The sequence below is a fragment of the Sciurus carolinensis genome, chromosome 14 (assembly GCF_902686445.1).
Source record: "Sciurus carolinensis chromosome 14, mSciCar1.2, whole genome shotgun sequence".
Taxonomy (NCBI): Eukaryota; Metazoa; Chordata; class Mammalia; order Rodentia; family Sciuridae; genus Sciurus; species Sciurus carolinensis.
In genome coordinates, this window is record NC_062226.1 from 42,222,811 (window position 1) to 42,249,940 (window position 27,130).

Sequence of the window (27,130 nt, forward strand, 5' to 3'; positions counted from 1 at the left end):
CTCCTCTTTATAGAAAGTTACCTTATAATAATAAAACACAACTGATTGCTCCTTCCCATTTTTGTAACTTTGTTATCATTTATTTCATTTATATATAAGCACACATAAACATATATAAGTGTATGTATACACTTATAGTAATATAAAAAGGAATATATTTTGCTACTGTTGTGAACAAATTCTCTGTTAGATCAAAGATAGAAAAATTGATTTTTTTCTTCACTTATTTATCTCTGATGTTCTTTTTTCATGTAGATCTGAGTTTCTGACCTACATCATTTTATTCTAGCTAAAAAAATTAACATCTTGCAAGACAATATTACTGGCAACAAACTCCCTCAATTTCCATTTGTATGACAAAGGCTTCATTTCTTCTTCTGTTTTTAAGGATAATTTGGTGGAGCATAGCATTCTAGGTTGGTAGGGATTTTTCTTTTCTGAATTTTTAAATATTTACTTCTTTCTTTTCTTACGTGGTTTCAAATACATCTGATGTTATTGCTATCTTGATTCTCTATAGGTAAGTTACTCCCCACCATGGTTTTCATTAATATATTTAATTTATATTTGATATTCTGAAGCTTGAATATGATATGCTTAGGTGTAAGTGCAGGAATATTTTTTTTTCATTTTTGGAGTTTTTTTTTGTTGTTGTTGTTGTTTGTTTTGTTTTGTTTTGTTTTTTGGTTTTTGGTTTTTTGGTTTTTTGGGTTTTTTTTGGTTTGGATTGGTTGCTTTATGTGGTTTGTGTTTTTGTTTAGTTTTATTTTATTTTTGTTTTTATTTCACTGACCCTATTTGGTATTCTCTAAATTTTCTAGAGTTGTAGCTTGGGAACTTAGAGTAATGTGGGGGAAATTCTTAGTCATTTATTGCTTCTATTCCCTCCTTTCTTCTTGTTTTTTCATTGCCCATATAATACCTTTTGTAGATATTCCAAAGGCCTTGATATTGCCTTCCTGTTTTGTTACTTTTTCCAGTATTTTTCATCTTTGAATTTTAGTCTTGGAAGGCTATATAGGCATATACTCAAGTTAAGTGATTTTTCCCCCTCAGAAAATCTATTCTACCAAACAGTCCATTGATGGTGTTTTTCATTTTTGTTGTAGTGATTTGGCTCCCCTAAGATTTTTTTTTTTTATTCCATGTTATGCTTTTCTTCAATCTGTTTGCATTATCCATCTCTTCTTGAATGTTGTCTAGCTTTTCTGTTGAAGGCTTTAGGCTCTTAACCACATGTTATTTAAAAAAACTCCTGGTATGATAATTCCAATATTCTTGCCATATCTTATTATTTTTCTGATATATGTTCAGTATATGCAAATTATGTATATGTATGCATTTGTTTTGTTTTACCTTTTAGTTTTCCTTGTATTTTCTTAAAGGGACATTATATATAAGGTAGAATGGAGTATGGTAAATAGGTTTTAGCAATGTAGTGAGAAATGGAGGTATTTCATAGCCTTATCATTAGGTCTTAGTCTTCTGATGTCTATAAGCTTCACCAGAGCTTCTCAGTATTTCTTCGTTAGGTTGGGCAGGATGACTAGAGAAAGCTAGATTCTGCTCTCTCATAGGAAGAAAAGTAGGATAAGTTTTGATTAAACCCCCTAAAATTGAGCGATGCCAGTGGCTGGGGAGGTCAAGGCCAGAGGATCACAGGTTCAAAGCCAGTCTCAGTAACCGGCAGGCAGTAGGCAACTCAGTGAGACCCTGTCTCTAAATAAAATACAAAATAGGGCTTGTCTTTACTTTTGAACTTTCAAGTTCATCTATCTTTGAATATTTTATACATCTCAAATTAAGTTTTTAACATCTGAATTGAAATTATAATGAGTATTTGACCATTGCTTATTGATAATTTGGGTATCTTTGTCAAATATATGTTAGTATTGATTTGTTCAATATTCTCCAAATTACTGATAATATGTTCTTGATTCTTCGCATACCTGGTACTTTCTTTATTAGACACTAGTCATTGTTAATTTTACCTTATTGATTTGGTTAATATTTTTTCTTTAATTTTCATCTTTTTCATGACATAGCTATAATACTTGGAAATGTTATCCTTTTTCAGGTAGTATTTTAATTTTTTTACATTCAGTCAGAATATGTTTAGACTACTATTATTATTACCCATTTGTAAGACATTGTGTGTGTGTCCCAGTGTTCTATAAGTGAGGTGTTCCAAAATGACTTGTGTGAAAACACGATCCCCAGTCACCTACAAGTGCTTGGTACTATATCCTCTTAATGTTTTATATATGTGGTTCACTAAGACATGAATATTTTCTTCACAAATATGCTCTAATCAGTAGTCTGCTTAAATGTCAAAAGAAACCCTCTGCAGGTCTCTGGCCTCTAAAATCCAACTCCTAAATCTATATATTCTCCTATTTTCTCTATCTCTGAGTTATGCCCTGAAAGCTCTCAATAGGCATTAAACTGGGTCAACAGGAGCATTCAAATTGTTTTCCATGTCTTGAAGAACATTTCCTTCATTGTATAATGCCCAAGGTTTTCTGAACCATTGTTTGTTGCATAGATTTTGTCATTTTTTTTTCTTTCTTTTCTTTGTTTTTGTTTTCTTTCCTTCCTTCCATTATTTAGAAACAAAAATCCTTCAAATATTACCCTGTTGAAGTTATTTTATTAAAGGCCTTAACAGAATGTATTACCTCTCATTTTCACTTTTTCCTGTATCTTTTATGTTATTTGAGTATTTTAATGAATCAATTTTGTCAGAAGTGGTGAATGACTTTCGGTTCTTGAACTGCCCAGAGACAGAAGCAATGCCTCTTGGGAATTTCTCAGTGCAAAGGTACCAATTAAAGAGTGCCCAGTTGCTATAATGACACCCTGTTCAAAGTGGGGTTCTGTGCCAGCCATGGAATTTATCAGTTCTTAATCTTGGGTTTAAATGCCAACTGCCAGGGAATAGAGAGTTATGGGTACATATTGATAATTATAATTAGGCTGCACAGAAGTTTGTCCTTCACTTTGAGTGCTTTGAAGAAACTTTCTCACAATAAATCCTTTTAATGATATAACCTGTATATAATAAACATGCTGAGCTGACTTGTTATCATTTTACTCCATCTGAGTGTGGGAGTTTTTTCTCTAGTTGTGTCTGTTTTTTCTCTAGTGTGTCTGTTTGTCTTTTCTAATCCCCCATTGCTCCTCGTCAGGGCAATGCTTTCCTGAATTAACCATTATGCAGGTTTCAACACAATTTTATATCCATTATTGACATATTTACTCTAAAAATTTGTGATTTTTGTTTTAGCTGTCGCCTAATGAAGTTCTTTCAAATAGAAATACAGTATTATACTGATAGATAATTTTAAGTTTCAGCTGTTCACATTAAATGTAACAGAAAGAAAAAGATGACCAGAATTTTGTTATATGTTCTGTATATCTCAACTGTACATGATAATATCTTTTCAATTAATTTCAATATACTTTTGATTCAGTTCAATTTACATAAAGTTATTAATAAGATGCTTTCAATTTTTCAACTGTCCTTGAAATTTAGTCTTAATTTTATATTTGTAGCACACCTCTATTTGAATACTACATTGTAAATGATAAAATTTGGTGTATATTTCTATCTCTTAATATTTACAATTATATTAACCTAGTTTTCTGAACATACTTTCAGACTTTCCATTAACTGAATTGAATATAAATGTTGTTCCCCTTAAATCTTCATATTCATGTAGATAAAACTCCTTCACGATTTTTATAAAAACTGCTATGATTTTGAAGAAAAGTGGTACTGATTTAAAATATATCTGCATATGTCAAGGAAATTCACTAACTTCTGTGTCAACTCAGCTTTGAAAACATCATAGTCAGTAGCATATACCAAAAACAGTTATGAAGACTGGGAAATATAGTACATTGCTTGTAATCCCAGCAACTCAGGAAGGTAAAGCAGGAAGATCACAAGTTCTACAACAGCCTTGGTAACTTAGTAAGACTGTCTCAAAATTAAAATAATAATAATAATAATAATAATGTATGACTGAGGATGTAGCTCAGTTGTAGAGCATATCCCTTGGATCAATATCTGGTACTACAAAAAAGTCTGTGAAACTGAATTCTTCAATCAATAATGTGTTCTTCCATTTTGGGAAATTTTTGTTATGTGTGTGTGTGTGTGTGTGTGTGTATGTGTGTATGTGTGTGTGTGTGTGTGTGTATAACACTATAAATAACAACTAAAATCATTTGGATGTTGATTAATGTTAGAAATATGTGTAAAACTGTAATTCATGCATATTTTGAGATATTTCAGTTTTAACATACATTTTATATCTATTTAGTTAACAAACATTTTTTCCCTTGAGCTTCAAATTGAACTCATTCTTATGCAATGTGATATATCCAAGAAAACAAAAAAACCCTGCCATTTTTTGTCTTAGATTATTAACTATTTGGCAGGCATTCCTTTGATTTCAAGAAAATCTTCAATTGGAATTAACAGTACAGTAAATCTTTTTTAAAAATAAAATGAAATGCTTCCATGTTGAACCAAAGTAAATTGGCAAAGAACACAAGACCAATAAATTCATTGTTAATGATTCATAGCATCTGTCATATAGACAGCAGTTTTTACAACTGTATTCATGACAATTTAATAAGTCTGCTTCAGAAACCAAGCACAAATATTTTCAATATGTATAATACATTCAAATGAAGTAATAAGGGAAACATCAGTCCCTTGCTTTAACATTCTAATAAGTATTTTTATTTTTGACCTTAATAGTTGGAGAAGCATCTGTCAAGACAAAAATTAATTCTGTCATATGTAGCTCAAACACTTCATAACAGAAGTAAAATACTAAAAAGATAATCCCATCATAATTTGATTTTTTTTTTAGGCTACAAATGATGAAAATTCTTGGTAAGACCAGTTTCTTTGATGCAAATATTCCTGTACATATTAGTTGCATGAGTCTATTATATTACCTAATTCATTGAAAATTGAAGAAATGATTTGTACTTTTTCAGCATGGAATACCCAACATACTTTCAGTCTCTTTTGGTTTAATTTTCAAATGTAGTAAGCCCTTCTGCATCTCTTCTTATTACTATGACAGAGGTATGATTTTTTTTAAATTTTAGGTTTTTTTTTTTTTGGTACAGGTGATCAAACCCAGGGCCTCATGCATTGCATGTTAGACAAGCACTCTAGTACTGAGCTACATCATCAGTCAACTCTTTTTAATTTTAAAATATGTGCCCATATTTTTGAGTTTGGCAAAATAATATAATCATACTGTAAATAGGATGATTATTTAACTTTAATAAACACAGTTTATACTAGTATTTTGTGATGCGTCCTATTTGCATGAATATTTATATAAAGCCTTTACAATGATAAAATTGGTGCATACAAGATAAAAGAAGTTCAAATAATTCCCTTTCAACTAACTATATTGATGAGTTGTCTATGTGCAGTACTATAAAGGATTCATGTGCCCAACATACATACTACAAATTAATATTATCTTTGATGATGCAATAGAGTTGTGTATCACAAAATTTATTTTACATTGTTTAATTATATAATTCAAAATAAAATTAATTGAATGTAAATAAGACCAAAACTTTAGTTCCTACATTATATTCATCACATGTCAAGTGATCCACCATCACATGCGTATATATTGACAGGCATAGTGGACAGTGTGACTTTAGATGTTAACATGTACAGATATAAAACTCAGTGTACTACTAAGTGGTATTATACCACTTTCCCTCAAACTTAAAACACTGTTCTTCTATCTTCCTCTCCACTTTTAAACAACTGATTTTACATATGATTCTACATCTGCTATAAATCCATAATAATAAATTGTTATCTATTTTATGGAGATTTTTAAGTGATCAAAATATGTTTCACATAGGGATCATTTTGTGTTCTGTCCATTCTTTTGTATATGGATCCAAATTCCTTCTAGTACTATTTCTCTTTGTCCAAATAACTATAACATTCCTTGTTTTTTTTTTAACTTTCTGATGAAATTTTTATTTTTCTCTCATTTAAGAAATTAAATGAATCACTTTAAAACCTGAAATTTGATAGTTTTGAGTGTCATCTAGAACAAGAGAAAACTCTACTATAGATCCAGGCTCCTGTACAAGCTGCTCTATCATTTAGGCCATATGACCCAGCAGATGCAATGGTATCTGAAGTGTCAGTGATGGATGGGGATGCTATTTGTAGCTTTTGGCAGGAGTATATAGACAAATCACAATACATGCTTTTAAGATTTTGGAACAAAACTCTGCCATTCACCACAAATAACTATTCTCCTTTAGAGAAAGAGCTCTTGACCTGCTACTGAACCTTACTAGAAACTGAGTGCTCTACTTTGGGCTTCCATGTTATTATATGAACAAGACACACTTCATAAACTATGCATAATCTGACCCACTAAGCTAAAAACAGGTAAACACAGCAACCTCCCATCACCAAACCAAATGGGTAAACATGTGATCGTTCCTAAGCAGTCTCCAAAGGCAAACATATGGCTCCCAGTCTACTACATTGCCTTCTCTCTGTCTCTCTCTCTCATCCTATACCTTTGGCCTTGTGGAGTGTTTCCTATAATCAGTTAACAAAGAATAAAACTTGAGTGTGGTCTACAGATGGTTCTATAAAAGATGCAGCCACCACATGAGTGTAGATTGCGACAGCATTATCGCTCCCTTCTGGAAGATCCATGAAGTGCAACATGAAGGGAAATTCTTCCAGCGGACAGGACTTCCAGCAACGCACAAGGTGGTTCAAATTACCTCAAGAAATGACCTGATGGTTTACTCTTTACTGGAAGCCAAAGGGTACTATTTTGTCCCCTTTAAATATTTTAGCTAAACTTCAAACTTTGTAAGTTCTCATCTTACCTTGCAACTGGCACAAAGCTTTGTCTTTTACTCTTTGCTGGGACATTACACACAGACAGACCTAATATATACACAACACATCTAGAGGATAACACATTTTCTTTTTTATTATGTTGCATATATACATTTTAAGCTACATGTTATTTTTGTTTGTTTATTATGTTGTCATTTTTTTCTTAGAAAAGTTCTCTATGTGAGCATCCATAATTTCAACTTAAATAAATTTTATGACAATTTATTCCTTAGCATATTTTATAACATTCTAATAAAAGACTAGACTGCATTTTATTCATTCTTAATTCTATAGCAATTATCATTGAAACTCTTAGCATACAGAATATATTCAAAAATGCTAATAAAATTAGTTGTTTTATTATAAATATTAGATGAAGTAGCATATCAAAGAGGAAAGATTATGAAATACTAGATTTATTATAATCTCTTGTACATAATTGTCACTATGTAAATTAATAGGCTTTTAGCAGAACTTCATATCTAGGTATATTTCGTTTCCATGTGACTGCAGGAAAACAAAAAAGTACTATTAAGTAAATAATCTGGATAAGAAGGATGGAAATCGGTATAAAATTTTTGATTGATAGTGAAGAGTCCTAGATAAATTAATGCATTATCAAATCTGTAAGATGGGTTATGCTTTACAATGACATAGGTAGAATAGCAATTAAATGTCCTTAAATGCTTAAATATTGAGGCCAATATACCAGAGAAAAGAAAGGCCAGGAAAGGTAGGACAGAATGGTATCCTGGAAGACAACACAAAGAGAATTACCCTCAGCTTCCTAGGTGTACCACAGACACTATGTGAGATATCTTCCCATGCATGAGTGTTATTCTCAGTGACTTCATTGTCTCTAACAGACTGCCTCCCTGTAATGATGTCACTGGTCTTATTTCATTCTTTATCCAAATCATAGAGAACAATTCATAGTAGAACTTTAAAATCATAAATGACCACATTTATCCCCAACCAATTGGGGATAGCTAAATAATATTGAATAGAAATGTAGAGTATTGATCAACATTCTTAAATTATTGAAATGAATTGTTTTATTATGTTCTACATAATATAAAGTTTTAGCACTTTGAGCAAAACTCCAGCTTCTTAAAACATACATGTGCAAAGCTTCAAGGACTAGGAAGATTTGCATTATATGCACACATGATAGCAAATTCAATTATTTCTTTTGCAAAATAGCTCTTTAACACTTAGAGTGAAACTAACTTTGTTTCAAGAGTCTTGAAAGTATTTGTAAACTAGCACTATCTCTACTAATGGTACACATACAGAATCTTGTCCAGAGAATAATCTTATATGAAAGTATAGGCCTAGTATTTTTTAATTATTTTTCTTATGTGTGCTCCAATTTTCAAATTCTATGGAAGTTTTAACTTTTTTCCTAGTTGTTTTGAACCTGTCAGAGGGATTAGAATTTCAAAGAGTGAAAAAGCAGCATTTATAGGTGTGAATGAGCAACAAAATTTCCCCTTCCACGCTCCCTGCCCTAGCATTGAACAAGAGCTGATTTTTTCATTTGGGGTTTCTATCTCTAATATATTGGTTCCCAAACTAATAGTGCAATTCTGTTGATCAAGCTTAATGCAGATATGGTAAAGACTGTGGTCATTTATAATAGGTGAATAGCTGCCCAAGCCATTTAGATACCAGACAGCGGTAAGTGCTCAGTGATTGAGATGGAAAATGGACGACTCATTTAAAAGAAAGTCAAGCAGTTCATTAATTTATGCCCTTTTAAACCCATGAATGTTTTGTAATTCCTAGATTTTAGGGAAGTTTTAAAAGTCTGGTCTAAAATGCCACAGGCACATTAGCAGAAACATTTAAAGCTGTTAGAGGCTTCCAGCAGATTGTATTATTTATTATGTGCAGGCTCTAGAGACTAAGAGCAGCTGAAAGGATGGCAGTGCCAACAGCTGAAAATGAGGATTCTCTAAATAAAGGACCAGTTTCCATTTAGCCTGATGTGTAAAGAACTGAAAATAAAGTGAAACTCCTGTGAAAACAAAAATGAGTCCTTCTATCCTTGTGTAACCTAAAGTGGAAATGTTTGTACACTATTTCATCAAAGGGTATAATTAAAAATAGATGCCTCCCTCCCTGCATGAGTGAAAGAGCTGTCATGAACAAATAAGAAACTGAATATGTAAGCACATTTTAGATCACAGGATATTCTTCAAAACCTGCTTTTATTATCCTTATTAATATGATCATATATAATAAATGCCATGCATATTTATTTAGTATGTGAATGAACTTAGTAAAAAATTCTTAGCAAATTCCCAGACTTACTTATTTCTTTTTACAAATGAGAACGATTCTTTTCATCTAGATAAGTCCTTACTTCCCTTTTAAGTGTGAAGCACTAGATTGGGTTGACATGACACAAAGGGATGTCAAAAAATAAAGAAAAAATGGTTCCAGAAGTTGAATTAGCTCAGTGGTCTTTGCTAGGCCTGCCAGGTAAATCTTAGGAATATGAGCCATGAATCTACACTCAAAAATACTCAGCAATATGATTCAATTTATGAACCAGATGAAAGAAATTATAATTGCAAGATTTACTGTCCACCTCTCCATAAAGTCTTAGGAAAATGACCCCTACAAGCTTCTGAGTGAACTCATTTTTTTCTTTAGTATAACAAGAATGTCAAGATGTGATTTAGGATGTAAATGAGACTCACATGCTGGATCCCCCCCCCATTTCCAGATTAATGAAAACTTCAATCTATCTCAATTAACGTTTAGAAATGGCCATTGTCTTAAATAAAGTGTGTGTGTGTGTGTGTGTGTGTGTGTGTGTGTGTGTGTGTGTTTTCTGTGAGGGAGGTCTGGGGATAAAGGTGGGCACTCATTCAGGGCAAAAAGATAGGCAAGGGTACTGGGACGGTTGGAGGAAGCAGTCCTGCTTATTCCAGAACCATGAGAGCTGCCTTAGATGGATGCCATTTGAGCCTGGAAAATGCCACAGCTGCTGCCATCCAAGGGAGCCTGTGTGACAGCTGCTGCAAAGCAAGTCTGGAGGGACAACTTTCTCATTGCTAATACGCGGTTTATAAGGGTTTCTTTGAGGGGGAACCTCCACATCTCTCAGAATAACATAAAATCAAGGGAGTTCTCTGACTGTAAGGACTTTCTATGGCTTTTTTATTCCCTCTTTACTATGAAATGATAAATGGGTATTTTCCACAGTGATATTAATGTTTAAACTTCACAGTCCTTCACTAAAACAGTTCTCTGGGTTTCATGATCCTTGCAGTATTTACCATTTTTAAAAATTGTAATTGCTTTTCTTATTCCCATGAAATATTTACTTTCATATCTAATTTTAGTCTGTTTTTGAAAGAATATCCCACAAACTGGAATAATGTTATCTAAGGCAAGAAATATTGCATTTGCTCCAAAAGAAGTATCTAGGATTCATGTTACTAGTGTTAAATCTCCTACTCCTGGAGACCTACCTCAGACACAGTACAGAATCCTTCCCTACAAACTTTTGTTGAAAGATTAGAAATTAATAGTTTTTGTTATGTTCGGTAATAAGAACAGCATGCCAAATGACCAACACAGTGTTCAGACTCATTCATAGGATGACTTCAAAGTGTTGTACCAAGTTATACCTATCTTTGTAAATCCTTTATGCTATTATTTTTTTCTATACTTCTTTTGCAGTATCCCAACATTTCATGGAAGAATCCCTGGAGGGATCCCTGCAATGATGATTATATTTCCTTTTTCCCCCCTTTCCTAACTATTTTTAATTGGTGCATTATAGTTATACATAGAGGTGGAATTTGTTACTTATTTGTACACGTGCATTCAAAAATATACTTTCATTCAGAGTCCAGACTGCATTTCCAGAGAAACCATCCCTCTTCCCCAGGGAATTTGTTTGGAAAACAACAGAAGTTTATCCAATTACATGAATGTACCAATACTCCAAATATAAGGAAAGGAATAATGGAAAAGAGCTATTTAATTACCTCTGAGAAAATATACAAGGATTCTTAAAAAGACACAGTCCAAATTCTTCAGATTAAGCCAGATCAGCAGGAAAACATGGGTCTCAGCCATAAAACTTTAATCACTGATGGAATTGCCTTTATGAAATTGTGCTAGGGTGTGTTGAGGAGTATATTCAGACTAATCATCATAATAGGAATCTTGTTGAGAGGTATTGTTCAGTGATTTAAATTACTTTTTCTTCATGAGGTTCACAGGGAGAAAATTCTAGTGTTACTGTTTAACAGTCATATTCTTTAGAAATAATTTAATTTATCACATAAATTAAAGAATAACAAAAGACCATTTTATCATCTTTGTGGTGACTGCCAATTGAAGGAAGATTTGTGACTCTTCCTTGCAAAGATCATACTTGATATTTCATACATGTCTTTTATGTATTGATCCCATTCCTTCTTCCATTTATATTCCCTTTGTTCTTTCTTAGCTGTTTAAGATGTTTTATTTATTATAAGCTAAAATAAAGGCCTTTTAGGAAAAAGAAAGAAAGACATTCACTTACATAACAACAAAAATGTATATATATACCAAGGTATAACAGAAAGAAAGTCTTATAAACCCCAAGAATGATAAAGCAGGGTATTGATCCTTACAAGGTTTGTCCAAACATGGAGGAAATAGAATTTTACCTGGTTCTGAAGATATGTTTATGTTGCAACTCATCAGCAATAACTCCTTGTGCCTAATACAGAACATGACAAAGGTATAATCTAAGTGAGGAAAGATACATATGCATATTAAAAATATCTCTACATACCAGATCACATCCAAAAGATTTTAACCCAGCTAATGTAAGTTACTCTCTAAAGGAAAGGTATGTTGTTACAGTGACTTTGGAAGAGGGGATGTCTGATTTCCTCTTCAATTGATCAGTATTTAACATTTATAATCAAAACCTATAGATGAAATATTTTCAAATGCATATTAAGGCAATGAAAAGCAAAACATTCATTATCGATGCCTTCATGGAGTTTGCAGAATGAAGAAACAGATGAAGAGAAACAGAAGATCTTGCAACATTATGTATTATAGCACACATTCTATGAAGAGGTGGCCCAGATTCAAATATTTGCTCTGCCCCTTACTTACAGACGTTCTTTGGCACAGTATGAAGCCTCTATGACTCATTCTCCCTTCCATAAAGTGAAAATAAAATTAGAGCCTACTTCATAAAAATCTTGTGACTATTAAATGAATTATTATATGAGTCGCCTAAACCAATGCTTTCTACAAAATAGTTGCCAATTAAGTGTTGACTCATTATTAGCATGTTTCAAAGAAGAGAATGATGATTATAGATAAAAATAGTAGTTATTAATTGATTTTTGTATGTTACAAATGTCCTCTGCTAAGTGGACAAACTTTAAGGATTCTTCCCCAGGAAAAATAACAATAAGAAATTATTTTATAACACATTCATAAAAAACTTCTCAGGGAATTTAAGTACCAATGAACTGTTGGAAGTCTACCAGTGGATTGCAGGTTATAAACTCTATGTTTGAATAATATTATTACAACGTACTTTATAAATGTTAAAAAGAACCCATACATGAATGATTTACACTTTATGTTGTGGAATATTTCAGAAAAACTATTTCACTTGCTTTCCAAGACATCTCTTTTGGGGAAAAAAATTTTAAAATGTGAGTAATCTGGAGAGATTTGCAATTGATGATAATATTTACAATTTTTAACAAACTCTCAAAATTTCTCAGTTGCTAGCAAATTCCTGAAACTTCTTTTTATTGAGAAAAAGAACAGCATGGCAAAAATATAGCAAAAATAATAATGCAAAAAATGTATTCCTCGAAACATCTAGCACCTATGAAAGAAAGCAAATTTAATATTGAGATTTTGCCAGCGTTAAATTATTTATATTTTGACAAAAATATCAAAAACGTCCCTCAGTATTTAGGTGTAGAATTTTAATGTCAGCATTACATTGAAGAATATTCTTCATATCTTTACCCACAGAGATAAGAAGTAAATACAGTTTAAATTTTGTTATCATGTGAATAAGCAATAGGCCACTCATTCCATTATTCAGAACACCAAGATATGGTTTGGTTATAGCTCAAAATACACGTTCAATTTGTGCCTTGAATTATAATGCATATTTTAATATGATGTGAGTTCTGAAGAAGACAGTGCTAATTTCAATTAGATTTCGGTGCTGATAATTCCTTATATAATTCACACAGCAAGAAAACTACTTTCCTTTAATAAGTGAGAGACCAAAATGTTTTCTCTAGAAGAAAATCTCCATGGAATCTAAGAGTGAAAATGATCAATGAACTTGAGAGGGATGCTGATTGTGAATTTGTGAAAGTCTACATCTTTGCTATGTTATTGTTTGGACTTAATATCAGAGAAAGTGCAAAGTTGGAGCAGTTGTAATGGTTTCTTCAATACTCACTGATTAAATTAGTAGTAAATTATAGTTTTATTCATTACCATTCTCAGAAGCTTACTAAAAATGAAATAATTGTGTCCATATACAGATGTGTAGTAAAAAAAAAAAACTACCTTATAGGATTATTATTGTAAATTACTACTACATTTATACCACCTTGAACACCACCTGATCTAAAGAAAATTCTCAACAATTGTTAGTTATTATTATCATTATGGATGCTTTGGGAGAAATTAATGGATGTCACAATTTAAAAAACATGGTATGGTGTTATCATTCACTACAAATAGACTGTAACTTAATTACATTACTAGTGTACAGATGATCACTTTCAATATGCCATTCACTCATGTTAATTATATTTAGATGTATCTCTTTGGTTTTATATGATCATAAGAAAGGAAGATATAATCACGTGCTAATATTCACTCTTTTAGGAAAGAAATATTGAAAAGAACAACTTTCAATTTTAAAAATATTGGCAGACTAAGAATCAGAACTGTCTTCTTATTTAATGGGGTTCTTGTCTATAAAGGTAGGCAAGCAGAAAATTCAAAATGGATTACAAGTCCCCCACCCTGGCAAACAGACCTTGACACACCCACACTGTGGCACCCCAGCTTCTTTGGAGGCTTGTGCAAACATTTTGAATTATTCCTGAGGGCGTGGCCACCATCATTGGAAGGATAGCTCCCTTCCTGAGACACCTACAGGAGACTGGAGGCCCTTTGACAGGTACTGCACTCGCATGGAGATACTGAGGACTGGGCGATTTAAGTGGTGGATGACTGTGAACCACAGATTTTTGTTTCGTTTTGTTTTTAATTCTTAATTTTTTATTTCTTCTTTTTTTTCCCTCACTCTATTTTCCTTTTATTTGCCTATTCCCTTGGAGTCTTCTTCTCCCTTTTCTCATGGTAAAGACCAACTTCTTTTGAACCTGCTCTCACTCTTCCTTTGATCAAGGTACCTCTATTTACTCACTTACACCCTATGCCCTGCCTCATCCTCTTTGTCCAACATAAGAAATACTGTAGATAATAATCAGACTCATCCTGTTTATTACAATAATGTTAAAGTCTTTATAGAGTCTATCTGGTGTAGGGCTTCATGTTGTTTGTATTAGGTGCTGCTAATATTGACCTCCCCCTCAAAGGAGAGGTTCTGAAAACCTGCAGGGTCACGATAAGCCTGCAGGGGGGAAACTTCAATCTTAGATCTTCACTGCTAGACGGGAATATACAGAAACTATATGAAAAAACAGGGGCAGAAAGTGTCCCTAAGAAACCAAGATGCTATTTTGAAAGAATCCAATGACAGCATGGCAATAGAATTGACAGAAAAAGAATTTATAATCTGCACAATTAAAATGATCCATGAAGCAAAAGATAAGACAGCAAATGTAGGTATGCATGATTACTCCAATAAACAGTTAAAAGAGCAAATGCAGGAAGCAAAAGAGCACTTCAATAAAGACATAGAGATTCTGAAAAAAAAAAAAAAAAAACAGAAACACTTGAAATGAAAGAAACAATACACCAAATTAAAAACTCAATAGAAAGCATCAACAACAGAATAGATCTCATGGAAGACAGAATATCAGACAAAGAAAAAAAATAATCTTGAGAAGATGGTAGGAAATCATGAACAGAATCCACAAGAATTGTGGGATATCATGAAAATATCAAATTTAAAAATTATTGGGATTGAGGAAGGCACAGAGATACCAATTAAAGGAGTGAACAACTTGTTCAACAAAATAATATCAGAAAATTTCCAAACCTGAGAAATGAAATGAAAAATTAAATACAAGAGGCTTACAGAACACCAGGTGCACAAAATTACAACAGATCAACACCAAAGCATATTATAATGAAAATACTTCACATACAAAATGAACATAGGATTTTAAAGACTGTGAGAGAAAAGCATCAGATTACTTATAAGGAGAAACCAATATGGATATCAGCAGATTTGTCAGCCCAGACCTTAAAAGCAAGAAGGGCCTGGAACAATATATTTTAAACTCTGAAAGAACATGGATGCCAACCAAGAATCCTATACCTAGCAAAACTAACCTTCAGATTTGATGACGAAATAAAATCGTTCCACGATAAACAAAAGTTAAAAGAATTTACAAATAGAAAGCCTGCACTACAGAACATTCTCAGCAAAATATTTCCTGAGGAGGAAGTGAAAAACAACAATAAAAGTCAGCAAAGGGAGGAACTACCCTAAAGGAAAAGCCAGTCAAAGGAGAAACCATGTCAGGTTAAAAATCAAAAAGAAGGGCTGGGAAGATAGCTCAGTTGGTAGAGTGCTTGCATTGCAAGCACAAGGCTCTGGGTTCAATCCCCAGCACCAAACAAACAAAAAAAAATTACCAGGAATACAAATCATATCACAGTAATAACCCTGAATGTTAATGGCCTAAACTCACTAATCAAAAGACATAGACTGGCAGATTGGATTAAAAAGAAAGACCCAATAACATGCTGCCTTCAAAGACTCATCTCATAGAAAAAGATATCCACAGACTAAAGGTGAAAGGAGAAAAACATACCATGCACATGGATTCAGTAAAAAAGCAGGGATCTGCATCCTCATATCAGATAAAATGGACTTCAAAGTTAGTCAGAAGAGATAAAGATGAACATTTCATACTCCTCCAGGGAGCCATAAACCAGCAAGACATAAGGATTTTAAGTATTTATGCCCCAAACAGAGAGCATCTATGTGAATTTACCCAAATATTTTACTGCTGTATATGATTTAGTTATATTTTATTACAATAATTTTAAAAATTTATATACATTGCTCAACTCTATGCTAGCTTTGCATTTTATAGCACTTTTTTGTTTTGAGAGACAAAACATACTTACTGTTGAAACCACATGTATCTCTTCGTCCACATACATAACCACCCCCTAAATTTGTCACTTAAATATCAATTTATGTTTTTACTCTACAATTACATATGTGGATATTTAAACAAATATGTATATATGTAATATAAATATTATTGTCTTTGTGTACATATTATTATTCTTCCTATGTACTTTACATGAGGAATTATAAAATAGACTCTTTGAAAATATTTATTAAATATTTTATCATTGTAGCTTTTTCATATTGATGTTGAAGTTATAGTTTCTGTTTTTAAATAAAATACTATTTCAAATATGCAGACATGCCATCATTTATTTTTTAATAGCATATCTATAGGTCAATTTTAATTTTCTATTCTAACAGAAAATACTATTACAGATCTTATAACATCTACTGAAGAATACTTCTAATTTTTGTATGGTATGAGGTGGAATTGCTAAGTCAAAGAGTGCATCATTTGATATTTTCTATGTCACAAACCATGATAATTGGTTTATCATTTCCTTATTTTCGAGTTTTAAAACTGCATTGTATATTTTGGATAGAGTCTTTTGCCAGGTATTTTACAGATCTTTTTAAATTTATATCATTCTTGACTTCATTTTTCTTTATATAGATTGTGTACATATTTTATTAAATTTATACCTAAGGAGATCCTTTTTTTTTCTCCTTGAATAATAATGAAAATAATGCTGTATTTTAATTTAAAATCCAATTGTTCATTGGTGATAAAGAGAAAAGTAATTGAATATGAGCCTTGTATCCTGCATATTTTGGGTATGGAGTGTGAGTCCTATATGTGATTTTATTCTGTTTTATCTGGGATTCATGAAACCATTAGGTGTATTTTTTGATGTTGTGTTTGTTTGTTTGTTTGTTTGTTTGTTTGTTTAGTAGAAAGGACTCATCAGTTTCCAAAAACAGTGCTTCCCCCTTCAGTTTTTTCCTGAATAAGCCTAATTTTGTTGCAGTTTTTCATCATCTTTGATGGTAAAGTAGAATACTCTGAAGAATTCCTGTGCCCAGTTTTAACATCCCTGTTGTATAGTCTTTCTCTGGTATGTCAGCAGTTTTTTGGACATTTTTGGATGTACAATTATGATAACAACTATTTTTAAGTCCTTTCTGCAAAATAAAAAGGACATATCAATTATTTTTTAAAAGAAGTGTTTTGTTGAATTGTTAGAATTTTCTACATACATAATCATGCCAGCTGCAAACATAGTTTTATTTCTTCTTTCCTATCATAGACCTTTATTTCTTATTCTTGTCTTACCAGTATAATGTCAAAAAAAGGTGGTAAGAGGGGACAATTTTCCTTTTGCATATCTTAGAAAAATTTAGCTTCTCTGCCATTAAGTATAATAATAATTACAAGCACTTCCTAGGTGTTTGATTGGTTTTTGTTTGTTTTGTTTTTGGTACCAGGGACTGAACCCAGGAGTGCTTAACCACTGAGCAATATCCCCAGTACTTTTTTATTCTTTTATTTTGAGACAGAGTGTCACTAGATTGCTAGACTGTCTTTGAATTTGCAATTATCCTGCCTCAGACTCCTAAATCACTGGTATCACAGGCATGTATCACTAGGCTCTGCTCACTAAATTTTTAACATGAATGAATTTTCATGTGCTGTTAATGTATCTATTGATATTTTCACATAAATTTTCTCCTTTAGCTTATTAATGTGATAGATTACACTAGTTACATTTTAAATATTACAGCAACCCTGCATACCTGGAATTTATCTCACATGGTTGTGGTGTGTTAATATTTTTACACATTGTTGGATTCATATTTATTAAGTATTTTTATGCCTGTTATGGTAAATATTGGTCTGTTATTCTCTTCCTTGTAATATCTTTTCAGGTTTTGTATTGAGCTGGCCTCATGGAACCAATTAGAAAACATTCTCTCTGCTTCCATTTTCTGATTAAAATTGCAGGAAATTTATCTTTTCCTTAAATGGTTTAGAGATAATAGGTATCATATGTTAAATGTTTGGTAGAACTCACCAATGAAACCATCACAATCTGGTGTTTTCTACTTTTAAAAATTATTAACCATTGATTCAATTTCTCGAATACATTCAGTTATATTCAGGTTTTCTTTTTCTCCTTGTGGGAGATTTGATAGATTATATCTTTCAAGGAACAGATCCATTTCATTGAATTTATACTTCTCAGCATAGAGTTGTGTAATGGGTTTCAAAGTTCATGTAGTCAGAAGTGACAGATTCCTTTCATTTCAGATTTTGATATTTTTTCTCTATTTTCTTGACTTACTTTCAAAATAACCTAACATTGTGCATTTACTTCTAAGTCCTATCCTTCTCTGAAGAAATTTAATGTAAGGTATCAGTTAACAGTTATTTGGAGATTTACATATAATATTAATGCTGAGGAACTTTTTGTTTGTTAACTTGATTATTTTTAGATTATTATTTAACTTATTTTATATTTAGATTTAGCATAGTACTTTACAGAAAAGTACAAAAATATAATTACAGAACTGAATTATTATAATATGGATTATATCACAATTAATTCATAGTGATGTATAATATCTAATGTATGTGTTCTACAGGTAAAGTACTTTTGAGTTGCTTCAATTTGAACTTTTCAGAATAATACTTTTCTGAGAATTCTCATTCATGTCTCTTGACAAACATATGAGCATATTTCTACTGTGTGCATGACTATCAAAGTATTGGTTCATAGGTTTGCATAGGCTCAACTTCAGCAGATACTGTTTTCCAAACTAATATGCCAATTTAGATTTTCACCAGCAGTGCTTGAGAGTCCTCATTGATCTACAGATCAGAAGATCTTAGCATTGACTGTAGTTTTCCTTCTAACTCTACTGGTAGACTGTTACATTTTAGTTTTAATTTTTATGTCCCCAGTGACCATAACATTGAGCATCTTTTCCTGTCCTTATAAGCCATTTTTGAAGTTCCTGTTAAAATCACTCACCTACATTTCCATGAAATAGAACTTTTTTATTAACTAGTTGATTCCTCTTATTTTTAAAATATGACTCCTTTGTCATCTTTTCTTTTCCCTCTGTTAGAGGCATTATTTATTGATTTATTTTCAGTGCTAGGAATCAAACCAAGTGCCACATCACTGAGCTACAATCCTAGTTCCTAATGGAATCTCTTTATGCAAGAAAGTTTGTAATTTTATTTCATAGAAAAGTTGATATATTTGTGACTTAATTTTTATTAAAAATTATTGTCGGCTCCAAGGTCATTAGAATAATTTTTATTCTATCTTCTGAAAGATTAATTGCTTTGTTCTTCATATTCTGATCTATATTTAGTGTTAACACATGTCCCTTTTTTCTATTCACAGTCCCCAGGTTTGACTTATTATTTTCCAAGAGTCATTATTAATGATACTCCTTTTGATTTTCAACATTGTCCCAATTTAAATGTTAAGTTATTTGATTCTTATTCATAATCCATCTGGAAAAGATTATTGTGTGCAGTGAAATGTACTAGAGCAATTACTACTCAATATATAGATATTCAAGTGACCTAACCCACATTATTAAAAATACTGATCCATAGTATGCGCTACCATCTTTGCCATAAAACAAGGAAGATGCTTTCTGGATGGTCTTTTCTTTGGTCTCTGTCTGTACCAAATATGATATCTCACTAATTATAATTAATTGTTGTAGCTATGAAATACACAATGTTATTGATAGTGTAGGTTCTTCTTTTGTAATAGCATCTTGGATAGTAATGTCATTCCAGATTTCCATGTAAGGTGGGATATTAGCTTGCTAAACTCCATCAAAAACAAAACTGTAAGTATTTGCATTGGAATTACTTTGATTCTATTTATCAATTGGGGAAAATTATCTAAGCACAGTATTGAATCTCCCGTGCCATTAACACAGTTTATTCCTTCATTTTTTTAAGTCATGTTTAATTTCTCCCACTGGAGGATTTTTTTGTTTGTTTGTTTTTGTAGGCTACCATTTATTTTATGCATTTAAAAAAAACTATTGAAATTTCAACTGTCTTTCTTTTCTTAAAACTATTTAATTGTATTTGTTCGAATTAGTTGTACAGGACAGTAGAATGTATTTATACAATTTAATAGAGCATACATAGAATGCAATCTATTATTTTTCTGATTATACATATTGCAGGATCACATCAGTCATGCAGTCATACATGTACATGAGATAATAATGTCTGGTTCACTCTACTATCATTCCTTCCTCCATACCCTTTTCCCTCCCTTCACTGCCCTTTACCTAATATAAAGTAACTCTATTATTTCCTATCTACCCCCTTATTGTGAATTAGTTTCCACATAGCAGAAAAACCTTTGACCTTTGCTTTTTGGGGTTTGACATATTTCACTTAGTACAATATTCTCTAACTCCATCCATTGACCAGCAAATGACAGAATCTGATTCTTCTTTAAAACTAGTAATATTCCATCATGTATACATTTTCTTTATCCATTCCTCTGTTGAAGGGCACCTACATTGGTTCCATAGTTTAGCTATTGTGAATTGAGCTGCTATAAACCTTGATGTGGCTTCATCACTATAGTATGTTGATTTTAAGTCCTTTGGGTATAAACTGAGGAGTAGGATAACTGGGTCAAATGGTGGCTCCATTCCAAGTTTTCTGAGGAATCTCTATACTGCTTTCCATAATAGTTGCACCAGTTTGCATTCCCATCAGCAACATCTGAGTGTACCTTTTCCCCCACATCCTCACCACCACCTATTGTGGCTTGTATTCTTGATAATTGCCATTCTGATTGGAAGGAGATGAAATCTTAGAGTAGTTTTGATTTGCATTTCTCTAATTCCCAATGGAGTTTTATGGTAAGGATGGTTCTTGAATACTAGTTTTAAGGTTTATTATGATTATTTTGTTCTTTGGAGTTATTTTAAATTTATTCTTTTTTTTTTTAATTTATTTTTTTACATTTACATAGGGTAATGATGTTTCTTTTTTTTCCCTTCCCCCCCACCCCTCCCACCCTTTTCCCTTTATACAGTCCTTCTTTCCTTCATTCTTACCGCTCTCCTTAGCCTAACTCTAAACCTAACACTAAACCTAATGCTAACCCCTCCCACCCCCATTATATGTCCTCATCCGCTTATCAGCGAGATCATTCGTCCTTTAGTTTTTTGAGATTGGCTTATCTCACTTAGCATGATATTCTCCAATTTCGACCATTTGCCTACAAATGCCATAATTTTATCATTCTTCATTGCGGAGTAATATTCCATTGTATAAATATGCCACAGTTTCTTTATCCATTCATCAACTGAAGGGCATCTAGGTTGGTTCCACAATCTGGCTATGGTGAATTGAGCAGCAATGAACATTGATGTGGCTGTATCTCTGTAGTATGCTGATTTTAAGTCCTTTGGGTATAGACCAAGGAGTGGGATAGCTGGGTCAAATGGTGCTTCCATTCCAAGCTTTCTGAGGAATCTCCACACTGCTTTCCAGAGTGGCTGCACTAATTTGCAACCCCACCAGCAATGTATGAGTGTTCCTTTTTCACCACATCCTCGCCAACACCTATTGTTGCTTGTATTCTTGATAATCGCCATTCTAATTGGGGTGAGATGAAATCTTAGGGTAGTTTTGATTTGCATTTCCCTTATTACTAGGGATGTTGAACATTTTTTCATATATCTGTTGATTACTTGTACATCTTCTTCTGTGAAGTGTCTGTTCATTTCCTTAGCCCATTTGTTGATTGGATTATTTGTATTCTTCGTGTAGAGTTTTTGAGTTCTTTATAGATTCTGGAAATTAGCGCTCTATCTGAGGTATGGTTGGCAAAAATATTCTCCCACTCTGTAGGCTCTCTCTTCACATTTCTGATAGTTTCCTTTGCTGAGAGAAAGCTTTTTAGTTTGAATCTATCCCAGTTGTTGATTCTTGCTTTTATTTCTTGTGCTATGGGAGTCCTGTTAAGGAAGTCTGATCCTAAGCCAACAAGTTGAAGATTTGGACCTACTTTTTCTTCTATAAGATGCAGGGTCTCTGGTCTGATTCCGAGGTCCTTGATCCATTTTGAGTTGAGTTTTGTGTAGGGTGAGAGATAGGGGTTTAATTTCATTCTATTGCATATGGTTTTCCAGTTTTCCCAGCACCATTTGTTGAAGAGGCTATCTTTTCTCCATTGCATATTGTTGGAACCTTTGTCTAGTATGAGAAAATTGTATTTATTTGGGTTTGTGTCCATGTCCTCTATTCTGTACCATTGATCTACCTGTCTATTTTGGTACCAATACCATGCCGTTTTTGTTACTATTGCTTTGTAGTAGAGTTGAAGATCTGGTATTGCAATACCCCCTGCTTCGCTCTTGCTACTGAGGATTGCTTTAGCTATTCTAGGTTTTTTATTCTTCCAGATGAATTTCATAATTGCTTGCTCTATTTCTGTAAGGTACATCATTGGGATTTTAATTGGAATTGCATTGAATCTGTATAGCACTTTAGGTAGTATAGCCATTTTGACGATATTAATTCTGCCTATCCAGGAACATGGGAGATCTTTCCATCTTCTAAGGTTTTCTTGAATTTCTTTCTTTAGTGTTCTGTAGTTCTCATTGTAGAGGTCTTTCACCTCTTTTGTGAGATTGATTCCCAAGTATTTTATTTTTTTCGATGCTATTGTGAATGGGGTAGTTTTCCTAATTTCTCTTTCTGAAGATTCATCACTTATGTATAAAAATGCATTGGATTTATGAGCATTGATCTTGTAACCTGCTACTTTACTGAATTCACTTATGAGTTCTAAAAGTTTTCTGGTGGAATTTCCAGGTTCCTCTAAATATATAATCATGTCATCAGCGAACAGGGATAGTTTGAGTTCTGCTTTTCCTATTCGTATTCCTTTAATTTCTTTGGTTTGTCTGATTGCTCTGGCTAGAGTCTCAAGGACGATGTTGAATAGAAGTGGTGAAAGAGGGCATCCCTGACTTCTTCGAGTTTTTAGGGGTAACGCTTTCAGTTTTTCACCACTTAGAATGATATTAGCCATGGGCTTAGTGTAGATTGCCTTTATAATGTTTAGGAATGTTCCCACTACCCCAATTTTTTCTAGTGTTTTGAGCATGAAGGGATGCTGTATTTTATCGAATGCTTTTTCTGCATCTATTGAAATAATCATGTGATTCTTAACTTTAAGTCTGTTGATATGGTGAATGACATTTATTGGTTTCCGAATGTTGAACCAACCTTGCATCCCTGGGATAAAACCCACTTGATCGTGGTGCACTATCTTTTTAATATATATTTGTATGCGATTTGCTAAAATTTTGTTGAGAAGTTTTGTGTCGATGTTCATTAAGGATATTGGTCTGAAATTTTCTTTCCTTGATGTGTCTCTGTCTGGTTTAGGTATCAGGGTGATATTGGCTTCATAGAACGAGTTTGGTAGGGTTCCCTCCTCTTCTATTTCATGGAATAGTTTGAGGAGTATTGGAATGAGCTCTTCTTTAAAGGTTTTGTAGAACTCGGCTGAGAACCCATCTGGTCCTGGACTTTTCTTTGTTGGTAGGCTTTTGATGACCTCTTCTATTTCATTGCTTGAAATTGGTTTATTTAGGTTGTGTATGTCCTCCTCGTTCAGTTTAGGTAATTCATATGTCCTTAGAAATTTGTTGATGTCTTCGAGGTTTTCTGTTTTGTTGGAGTATAGATTTTCGAAATAGCTTCTAATTATGTTTTGTATTTCACTCGTGTCTGTTGTGATGTTTCCTTGTTCATTCCGAATTTTAGTAATTTGAGTTTTCTCCCTCTTTCTCTTTGTTAGTGTGGCTAAGGGTTTATCAATTTTATTTATTTTTTCAAAGAACCAACTATTTATTTTGTTAATTTTTCCAATTGTTTCTTTTGTTTCGATTTCGTTGATTTCGGCTCTGATTTTAACTATTTCCTGTCTTCTACTACTTTTGGTATTGGTCTGCTCTTTTTTCTAGTGCTTTGAGCTGTAGTGTTAAGTCGTTTATTTGTTGATTTCTACTTCTTTTTTTGAATGCACCCCATGAAATAAGTCTTCCTCTAAGTACTGCTTTCATAGTGTCCCAGAGATTTTGATATGATGTGTCTTTGTTCTCGTTTACTTCTAAGAATTTTTTTATTTCCCTCCTGATGTCTTCTGTTATCCATTCATCATATAATAGTGTATTATTTAGTCTCCAAGTATTGGAGAAGTTTCTGTTTTTTATTCTGTCATTTATTTCTAATTTCAATCCATTATGATCTGATAGAGTACAAGGTAGTATCTCTATCTTCTTGTATTTGCTAACAGTAGCTTTGTGGCATAAAATATGGTCTATTTTAGAGAAGGATCCGTTTGCTGCTGAGAAGAAAGTGTATTCGTTCTTTGTTGGATGGTATATTCTATATATGTCTGTTAAGTCTAAATTGCTGATTGTGTTGTTGAGATCTATAGTTTCTTTATTCAATTTTTGTTTGGAGGATCTGTCCAGTGGTGAGAGAGGTGTGTTAAAATCACCTAGTATTATTGTGTTGTGGTCTATTTGATTTCTGGAATTGAGAAGGATTTGTTTGACGTACGTGGATGAGCCAATATTTGGGGCATAGATATTTATGATTGTTAAGTCTTGCTGATTTATGCTTCCCTTAAGCAGCATGTAATGTCCTTCTTTATCCCTTCTGACTAGTTTTGGTTTGAAGTCCACATTATCTGAGATGAGGATGGATACTCCAGCTTTTTTGCTGTGTCCGTGTGCATGGTATGTTTGTCCCCATCCTTTCACCTTTAGTCTATGGGTGTCTCTTTCTATGAGATGAGTCTCTTGCAGGCAGCATATTGTTGGAGTTTTCTTTTTAATCCAATCTGCCAGTCTGTGTCTTTTGATTGATGAATTCAGGCCATTAACATTCAGGGTTATTATTGTGATATGATTTGTATTCCCAGTCAATTGACTCATATTTGTTTTTGATATGATTTGGTTTCTCCTTTATTTGGCTATTCCTTTAGGCTAGCGCCTCCTGTTGCTGATTTGCATCGTTGTTTTTCATCTCTTCCTCATGGAATATTTTGCTGAGAATGTTCTGTAATGCTGGCTTTCTTTTTGTAAATTCCTTTAGCTTTTGTTTATCATGGAAGGATCTTATTTCATCGTCAAATTTGAAGGTAAGTTTTGCTGGGTATAAGATTCTTGGTTGGCATCCGTTTTCTTTCAGGGCTTGGTAAATGTTGTTCCAGGCCCTTCTGGCTTTTAGGGTCTGGATTGAAAAATCTGCTGATATTCTTATTGGTTTCCCTCTGAATGTAATTTGATTCTTTTCTCTCGCGGCCTTTAAAATTCTGTCTTTATTTTGTATGTTAGGTATTTTCATAATAATGTTCCTTGGTGTGGGTCTGTTGTAATTTTGTATGTTTGGAGTTCTATAAGCCTCTTGTATTTGGTTTTCCATTTCATTCTTCAGGTTTGGGAAATTTTCTGATATTATTTCATTGAATAGATTGTTCATTCCTTTGGTTTGTTTCTCTAAGCCTTCCTCAATCCCAATAATTCTTAAATTTGGCCTTTTCATGATATCCCATAATTCTTGTAGATTCTGTTCATGATTTCTTACCATCTTTTCTGTTTGGCCAACTTTGCTTTCAAGATTAAATAATTTGTCTTCAATGTCTGAGGTTCTGTCTTCCAGGTGCTCCATTCTATTGGTTATGCTTTCTATGGAGTTTTTAACTTGGTTTATTGTTTCCTTCATTTCAAGTATTTCAGTTTGTTTTTTTTTTTTCAGTATCTCTAATTCTTTATTGAAATGATCTCTTGCTTCCCGTATTTGCTCTTTTAACTGTTGATTGGTGCGATCATTTAATGCCTGCATTTGCTCTTTCATCTCCTCCTTCAATGCCTGCATTTGCTCTTTCATCTCCTCATTAGCTTCCCTAATCGTTTTAATTATGTACATTCTGAACTCCCTTTCTGACATTTCTTCTGCTGTGCTGTTATTGGGTTTTATTGATGTAGTATCTAGGTTTGTTTGGGACATTTTCTTCCCTTGTTTTCTCATATTGGTCAGTTGTCAGTGGGACCCTGAGATATTGCAGTTTTCCGCTATTGGCTTATAGTGTCCCGGTAGATTTCCAGTGTATCACCTCCCAGCCTTCAGTAGCCTGATGTCTTGGAGGAATCTGATAAAGCAGCGTATCTGAAGAAAACTGCCCCTAGCCCCCTGCTGGTTCCACGATTTGGAACTGGCTCTGTGCTGAAATGCTCTCACTGTGGGCCTGCACCTTGCAGCTGGCTGTGTGGGAGGAGCTCAGTGCCGGAGTGTGGAAGGCTACCTTGGGAAGACTCTAGCTGCCCTGCCCGGCTCCAATAAGCCACCTCTATCTGGGCCTCCCCCCCGGGCCGAGCTTTACCCAGTGGGCAGACTCACCCGTGGCTCTATTTCAGTCCGAGTCTCTCAATGCCTCCCCTTCTTAACTCCTGGGTTCTGGAGTGACAGGGGGTGCAGTCTCCCTCTAGGCCGCCATCTTGGATCGCCCCGAGAAGAGAGCCTGCAGCCGGAGTGGGCAGAGCCGCCTGAAGAGGTGTCTGGCTGCCCTGCCCTGATCCCAGAGGCTGTTTGCGGATCGAGGCTCTCCGTTGGTTCGGGGGCTTGTGGCTGGTTCTATGTAGAAAGTCTCTCACTGGGCGGTCAGCTCTGAGAGGCTAGCCTTGAACGGCACCTCCCACCGCAGGGGTCCAGACTACTTGGGGAAGTCTCTGGCTGCCCTGTCTGGACCCTGAATCTGCTTGCGTGCCAGAGTACGCTGAGCTGCACTGGCTCCGGGACTCGGAGCTTGTTCTGGTCAGAAAGGCTCTCA